At 46.2% G+C, this 8,580-nt stretch overlaps 1 protein-coding gene across 1 annotated transcript in view; it reads right to left on the reverse strand.

Annotated features, from left to right (window-relative positions):
- RHBDD3 (rhomboid domain containing 3) overlaps positions 1 to 8,580 on the reverse strand; it is a 62,218-nt gene that overhangs the window by 52,821 nt on the left and 817 nt on the right. The window lies entirely within an intron of this gene.

Below are 8,580 nucleotides of genomic sequence, written 5' to 3' on the forward strand. Positions count from 1 at the left end.
CATGACCGTCGGCCGCTTTTCAGCTCCGATGGATGGCTTCTGCAGAAGGGGCTGTGATCTCCCTCTGACGTCAGCCGGGGAGATCACGTGGCCGCTCAGCCTCTTCTGCAGGTGCCTTGTTTCAGAGTGGCCGCGAGTCACATGACCAGCCTGAAGACAGCTCTAAATAGCTATTTAGAGGTGTGCTCTGCCTTAATATATTGGAGGGGCTGCCAGTGACCATTCAATATTTATTGGATATGTATTAACCACTTCAAGACCGCCGCACGACGATGTACGTCCAAACTTTGAACGGGGATATCGTTGTTATGGCAGCAGCTAGCTGCCATAACCCCGGTATCCCCGTTTGCGTGCGGCGGCCGGCCTTCAGATAAAAGTGGTCCCTGCGGCGGATTCGCCGCGAGATCACTTTTATCGGTGGTGGGAGAGGGCCCCCCCCCTCCCGCCGCGATCCGGTGCCCACCGACGCTTACCGGAGCTGTCGGTAGCAGCGGAGGCAATTGTGTCCTTCTGTGTGGTGTGTCTGGAGACGAGTGAGGCTAAGATGGCGCTCACTCGTCTCCAATACACTGCTGGGCGGAAGCGACGTCAATACGTCACTTCCGTCCACGCCTCTTAAAGGCACATTTTTTTCAAATGTCATTTTTCTAAAATGACTTTTTTTTTTTTTTTAATTGCATTTTAGTGTAAATATGAGATCTGAGGTCTTTTTGACCCCAGATCTCATATTTAAAGAGGTCCTGCCATGCTTTTTTCTATTACAAGGGATGTTTACATTCCTTGTAATAGGAATAAAAGTGACACCATTTTTTTTTTAAACAGTGTAAAAATAAATAAAATATTGTAAAATAAATAATACAAATAAAAAAAAAAAATTTTAAAACCCCCCCTGTCCCGACGAGCTTGCGCGCATAAGCGAACGCATACGCAAGTAAGAAAACGCTGGTCAAACCACACATGTGAGGTATCGCCGCGACCGGTAGAGCGAGAGCAATAATTCTAGCCCTAGACCTCCTCTGTACCGCAAAATATGCAACCTGTAGAATTTTTTAAACGTCGCCTATGGAGATTTTTGAGGGTAAAAGTTTGACACCATTCCACGAGCGGGCGCAATTTTCAAGCATGACATGTTGGGTATCAATTTACTTGGCATAACATTATATTTCACAATATAAAAAAAATTGGGCTAACTTTACTGTTGTCTTATTTTTTTATTCAAAAAAGTGAATCTTTTCCAAAAAACGTGCGCTTTTAAGACCACTGCGCAAATACGGTGCAAAAAAAAGTATTGCAATGACCGCCATTTTATTCTCTAGGGTGTTAGAAGAAAAACCATATATAATGTTTGGGGGTTCTAAGTAATTTTCTAGCAGAAAGACCTGTTTTAAACATGTAAACACCTAAAATCCAAAACGAGGCTGGTCCTTAAGTGGTTAATAGCTTCATGGGGGGGTGGGGGGGGGGGCAGGGCGGAGATGGAGACACACAGCAAGGAGCTGACAGGGAGGGAGGAGAGATGAGAGCAGAGCAGACTGTGTATGACGGAGGCATGCACTTTGACCACGGTGATCAGGGCTCAGGAGCCCTGATTTTCGTGGTCAGTATAGAGAGGGGGATACAGGAAGTGGCAGGCTCAGGGAGGTTTTTTTTTACAGTTTAGCGAGGGGCAGATTACACAGCACAAGCACTGTGCTGTGTAATCTGCTTTAAGGGAACAGGATATCTATTTTTTTTTTGGGGTCAACAAACACTTTAAAGTCTACAATCAAAAAGTAGGTTGGGAGAGCAGACCATGAGACAAGGGATTTGGCCAAACTAATAGATGTCCAAAACAGCGTGAAAAAGAAATCAGGTTGGTATACCAAGTCCTTTTTGGCCAATCCAGGGACTAGGAGAATCATGCCCCCTCAAGTGACCAAGGTAACAGAATCAGAGAAGGGAATAATTAGACCAGAGATTTCCTATCCAACATAACCAACAGTGCATCCACTGCTTCCACTGAAGTACCCCAGAGCTGGGGTACAAACCTGTCCAGTTTCCTTTGTAACAGGACACCATAAGGCTACATTTGGCATTCCCCAAAGGAATAGAGCAGGCATGTCCAAAGTCAGGCCCGCGTTCCGGTTTCAAGCGGCACCACTGGTAATTTGGCTCCATATATGTCTTTTGTGGCCCCCAACTAATCCCTGAGTGCCGCGGGGGGCCACAAAAGATATATACATGTATTTATTGGCGTATAACACACACTTTTCCCCCCTGAAAATCAGGGGGAAATCGCGTGTACGTGTTATATGCCGATTCCTGCCATCTCTGAGTGGAAAGAGGGGGCAGGTGCCGCTGGATTACACAGAGCGGCGATTTCCTGTGTACCCAGTGATCATTCACACAAAGTCCCGCCTCCTGGCCCAGGATTGGATCACTGTTCTGTCTATCACAGGCGGGACTGTGTGTGACTGATCGCCGGGTACACAGGAGATTGCGGCGCACTGACGAGGCTGCAGATGAGCAAGGATGTGCAGGCTGCATCAATTCACAATGGTGAGGCTGCATTAATAGGCAATGGAGAGGCTGTTGATGGGCACTGTGCAGGCTGCATTAATTGGCAATGGTGAGGCTGCTGATGGGTAATGTGCAGGCTGCATTAATTGGCAATGGTGAGGCTGCTGATGGGCAATGTGCAGGCTGCATTATTTGGCAATGGTGAGGCTGCTGATGGGCAATGTGCAGGCTGCATTAATTTCCATCGGTAAGGCTGCTGATGGGCAATGTGCAAGCTGCATTAATTGGCAATAGTGAGGCTGCAGATGGGCAATGGAGAGGCTGCTGATAGGCAATGTGCAGGCTGCATTAATGGGCAATGGAGAGGCTGCTGATGGGCACTGTGCAGGCTGCATTAATTGGCAATGGTGAGGCTGCTATTGGGCACTGTGCAGGCTGCATTAATTGGCAATGGTGAGGCTGCTGATGGGTAATGTGCAGGCTGCATTAATTGGCAATGGTGAGGCTGCTGATGGGCAATGTGCAGGCTGCATTAATTGGCAATGGTGAGGCTGCTGATGGCCACTGTGCAAGCTGCATTAATTGGCAATAGTGAGGCTGCTGATGGGCAATGTGCAAGCTGTATTAATTGGCAATAGTGAGGGTGTAGATGGGCAATGGAGAGGCTGCTGAGGGGCAATGTGCAGGCTGCATTAATGGGCAATGGAGAGGCTGCTGATGGGCACTGTGCAGGCTGCATTGATGGGCACGTGTGAGACTGCAGATGGGCACTGATCAGGCTGCATTGATGGACTGTGACCCTTATTTTGTTTCAAAGTTCTTTATTAAAAATTTAAGTTTTTTTCCTGAAACTTCCCTCTTAAAATGAAGGTGCGTGTTATACGCCGATAAATACAGTATATCCGAATTACACGTCCGAGCTCATCCTTAGCCCTGAGCGGCGCTCAGGGATTCGTCTGGGGCCACAAAAGATATATATATACATATATATCGAAATAACACACCCGAGCTCATCTCTTCACCACACGCAACCACAAAGGCAAAAGAATTCTTGTTGTGCAGTGTATTAGTGCTCGGACAAACACACTTAGACAGAATTTTATTGGTTCAAAGAATGTCAGGCAAAATGGTCAGCCCTCACGCATGTTCACTTCATCAAATCTGGCCCTCTTTGAAAAAGGTTTGGACACCCCTGGAATAGAGGTTCTCAAAACATCTCCTGATGAAAAGACTATTCTACAGGGTCCAGGCCTTTTCCACTCAGAAAATCCGCTTGTCAATTGTTTACAATAGAGATTTACATCATAGGCACAGCGGAAGCAAGTCAGTCTGCCTGGCTCAAGATAAAATCCACTCTCCTGGCCACTGCTTTGCTTTTTGCTACTCCGTGGGGGTGTATGTGGGCTACTGCTGTGGCGTGATCCAAAAAAATCTGGACTTCCTGAGGAAGCCACGTGGGTTAGTGGCGTTACGCGTGGATGCGGAGCCAGGTAACGTCAGTCCTGGACCCAGTGTGATTAAAACCTTACTTGTGAGCGCCGTTTTTAAATGCTTTTTTTACATGAATAAAATGTGAGTATTTTACCTCAGGAGTGGCTGAGTAATATGTAACTGTTAGAACATACTACACTATATGCAGACATTTTCTTTATATATGTACGGCGGAGTGTATGGAGATACAGCCAGCTGAGGTCAGAACATACATCTAGGAGCCATACTTTGTGGATGAGACCAGATGATCGTCATACCTATAGAAGGATTGTTGTCATAAAAGCCTGTTTGATCTGCATTAATTTGCAGATCCACTTGCAAGGTGAGCAAGCATTTTAGCTGGTGGTGGAGCACCTGTGTGGCGGTGGAGTACAACATTTATAAGGGTGAAGAGCCCTCAACACTTGCACCTTTTTTTATGCTTTTGGATATAAACTGTGGACTATTTGGAAGCTTTCTTCAGTGAAGCACATAGTTTTTAAGGGTGAAGGGCCCTGAACACTGAAACTTGTTTGAACTGTAGCATGAATATGATTTTGATATGAGAGATTTTTTATAATTTGTTTAAGCACATATGAATATGTTCACTTAATTCCAAAGGATGGTCATATAATTAGGCAATCTGTTTTAAGCAGCACAAATACACACTTTTTTTCAATCAGGACTTACATGGGTGCCTAAATTGCAAGCTGCTTGCTCTGGGGGGCCCTCGGCAGGAGGGATGGTCCAGAAGCACAGAGAAGAGGAGGATCAGTGCTGTTCTGTGCAAAACAACTGCACAGAGCAGGTAAGTATGACATAATTGTTATTAAAAAAAAGCCTTTAATATTACTTTAAATAGATGGGTTCAGTTCCGCTTCATGATTTACTGCTGCTCAGGGGCTCTGGGCTTCAGCAAAATGGAAGCCTCCAGCAAAAAGAAACAGGAGCAATGCTGGAGGCAATTTACAGCACACACTCATTTTGGTATAATAATTAAAGGGGTTGTAGAGGTAATTAAAAAAAATAAAAATAAAAATAAATAACAAACATGTCTCTACTTACCTACTCTGTGCAAAGGAATCACACAGAGCAGCCGGGAACCTCCTCTTTGTCCCCCACCGGTGCTCCTGGCTTCTTCTCTTTGTCCAGTGCCTCCAAGGAAAGCAGCTTCCCATGGGGGCACTTGTGCATGCTCATACCTGAGTCCCTCTGCTGCGTCTATTAACACAGACAGAGGGACTCAGCCCCACTTCCTTGTCACTGGCTTTGATTGACAGCACTGGGAGCCAATGGCTCCCGTGCCCCAGCAAAGCCAGTGAGACCTGGAAGTGAGTGGAGAAACAATCTATGAACGTGCATGGTGCTGGATCGAAAGGGGTCTCAGGTAAGTAAAGGGGGACTGAGGGGGCGATGCTGACACCTAAACATTTTTTACCTTAATCACTTCCCGACGTCGCTATACGGTGGCAGGTCGGCGCGTTCCCGCAAATCGCCGTAGGTGTTTGTCGGCTCCTTCAATGGCGGGGGACCCAATGCGTGTGGCCGGCGGCCGCGATGTCCCGGCCACCCGCGATCGTGGGAACAAGAGCCAGAACGGGGATCTGTCAATGTAAACAGACAAATCCCCATTCTGACAGGGGAGTTAGAGATCTGCTGTTCCTAGTGATTAGGAACAGCGATCTTTCTCCTCCTACAGTCAGCCCAGCCCAGCCTCATACAGTTAGAAACACTCCCAGGGAACACACTTAACCCCTTGATCGCCCCACCCCCCCCTAGTGTTAACCCCTTCCCTGCCAGTGACATTTATACAGTAATCAGTGGCTATTTTTAGCTCTGTATAAATGTCAATGATCCCAAAAAAGTGTCAAATCTGTCCGCCGCAATGTCGCAATCCCACTAAAAATCGCAGATCACCGCCATTGTAAAAAGTAAAAAAAAAAAAAAAAAAATAATAATAAAAATGCCATAAATATATTCCCTGTTTTGTAGACGTTATAACTTTTGAGCAAACCAATCAATATACACTTATTGCGATTTTTTTACCAACAATATGAAGAAGAATACATATTGGCCTAAACTGATGAAGAAATCCGTTTTCTTTTTTTCTTTTATTTGGGATATTTATTATAGCAAAAAGTAAAAAATATTTTTTTTTTTTCAAACTTGTCGCTCTTTTTTTGTTTATAATGCAAAATATAAAAAACGCAGAGGTGATCGAATACCACCAAAAGAAAGCTCCATGTGTGGGGAAAAAGGGACATCAATTTTGTTTGGGTACAGCGTGCAATTGTCAGTTAAAGTGACGCAGTGCCGTATTGCAAAAAATAGCCTGGTTATTAAGGGGGAAAATCTTCCAGTCTGTAAGTAGTTAATGCAAGGAATGCATGAAGGTAAAAAATGTTTAGACTTTACAACCCCTTTAATAATGTGGAATGTATGTTCCTTGTTAAAGAACATTATTTTTTATCAAGTTGTTATGGATAAAGTTCTGTTTTAAGCCTGAAGGAGAATGTAGCACCCTCTAGTGTGCTAGATGTAGATAGGTTTGTTGTTAGTGTAGGTAAACATTAGTGTTACCTCAGGGCTAAGCCTGAGCTATGAATCTTGGTCAGGGCTTAGTGACTCAGGGCTGGGTGACTCATCCTAGCAGCTTCTCTGGTGCCTCCCCCTGTTTTCTGGGACATTGGAGAAAGTTCCAGACATAGTGGGTGGAGGTTAGGAGGAGCTGCTTGGAATATTTATGTTGGCCTCAGCCGATCCCCAGTAAAAGGCTGGCAGGGGGCAGGCCACATCATAAATAGGCATGAGTCATGCCAGGAGGGGCAATCGGGTGAAAGATGGAGATGGAGTGCTGGGAAGGCTGTTGGTGGCCCTTGAGGGTAACCTAGCCTGGGGTGGGGGGGGGGGCGACCTCGGGTGCTGGAAGGATCCTGCCAAAATACACAGAGGAGACCCTTCCAGAAGGCATGGGAGCAAGGAGAGAAGCCAGCAGGAGTAGGTCAGCACGTCTGGGAGATCTCCTGCAAGTCAGCCGGGTCAGCTGGTAAATGTGTCAGTCTGGAGGACTGTGGGGAGAAGTTAGCCTGTAGGGCTAGTGAAAGGGGCAGCTGCAGCCAGGTGGGTTGGCAGTGCCTGAAGAGGTGGTGCTGAGATCAGTAGCTACAGGAGTGACTCAAGCTGGACACTAAATTCTACTACATGCCTAAGGAGCCTTGGGCCATTGCTTTCATCTGACTGAGTGACTGTCAGGTATTCACAGTGTTCCAGCAGGGTTTTGCAAGCGAGTGCTGGAGGAAGAAGTGGAGCTGTACATAGAGCTGTATATAGAGACTGTATACAGGAAGAGTTGTCTCTGAAGTTGTTGGAAGTCAACTAGGCATCCCATAACCTCCTATCCCTATCCAAGTTATTACCCTCAATAAAAAACAAAAAAAACAAAGCCACGGACTGTTGTCTGACTCACGAGCGCCTCTGAAAATTTGGCGTGCCTGGCTGTGCAAGGTGGGGGATCCCAGTTTACTTGTGTCTCCTTAGGGGGTGCGCTGTAAGAATAATCAGGCCAAGAACTCTTATAAAGTTCCTCAGAGTTGACCAACACTGAGATTAAAGTCTCAACAACTTTTTCTGAGCAAGAAAAAAACTCAGGGTGGTGTCCGGAATGAGACCCAGGTAAACAAGGTGATGCATTGGAGTGAGAAATGACTTGAAAGATTAATAACTAACCAAACACCTTCAGGGTCTATAAAGTTTCTACTGAAGTAAACCTTCTATATGGCCGAAAATCAGAATGGCCGGAGTTGGAGGATGGCTATGACTAAAGCAAGCATTTTTGTAAGATCCCTTTCACACTGAGGCACTTTTCAGGCGTTTTAGCGCAAAAATAAGCGCCTGTAAAACTGCCTCTCATGCCTCCCCAGTGTGAAAGCCCGAGTGCTTTCACACTGGGGCAGTGCGCTTGTCCTGCAAGCAGCTTCTTTGGGGCAGTGCGGTGTATACGGCGCTCCTACACTGCCCCTGCCCATTGAAATGAATAGGCAGCGCTTCTGAAGTACACAATACAGGTGCTTTTAACCCCTTTTTCAGCCACTAAAACTACGGTAAAGTGCCCCCAAAACTAGCGATGCTTTACCGCTAACGCCCCAGTGTGAAAGGGGTCTAAATATCTTTTGCGCCAAGTCAGGCCAAACAGAAAGTAAGAAAGCACTGTGGTCATGTCTACCGTGGTCAGAAAGTATCTCGGGTGAATGGAGGATACCACAGAACGAATATTTGGGAAGGCACTAGGCCTTTGTGCCCTTTTTGTTTCTGATTATGCCCACGGTTCAAGATTCCCTGGTCTGAGGAGGGCGGTATCGGCGCAGCGTACCCTGTCTTTGATGAGAGTCGACCTCAGATTGGCCATGTAATGTAATACAGCAACTTGTGTTGTCACTAACTCCTTGGTGCTCTGGTTGTCACATGTGTATATAGTGTGGTGTGTACAGGCACATGACTGACAAAGAAAGGACATAAGAGGCCACCATACAAAGCACAACAAAGGTCTTCTATGTACACAGGTTACACAATACCCGCCCAGGACAATAGCATTTCCCTCCCCAGCCATCTTTC

Source organism: Aquarana catesbeiana, linkage group LG01, assembly GCF_042186555.1.
Source record: "Aquarana catesbeiana isolate 2022-GZ linkage group LG01, ASM4218655v1, whole genome shotgun sequence".
In the NCBI taxonomy this organism is placed as follows: Eukaryota; Metazoa; Chordata; class Amphibia; order Anura; family Ranidae; genus Aquarana; species Aquarana catesbeiana.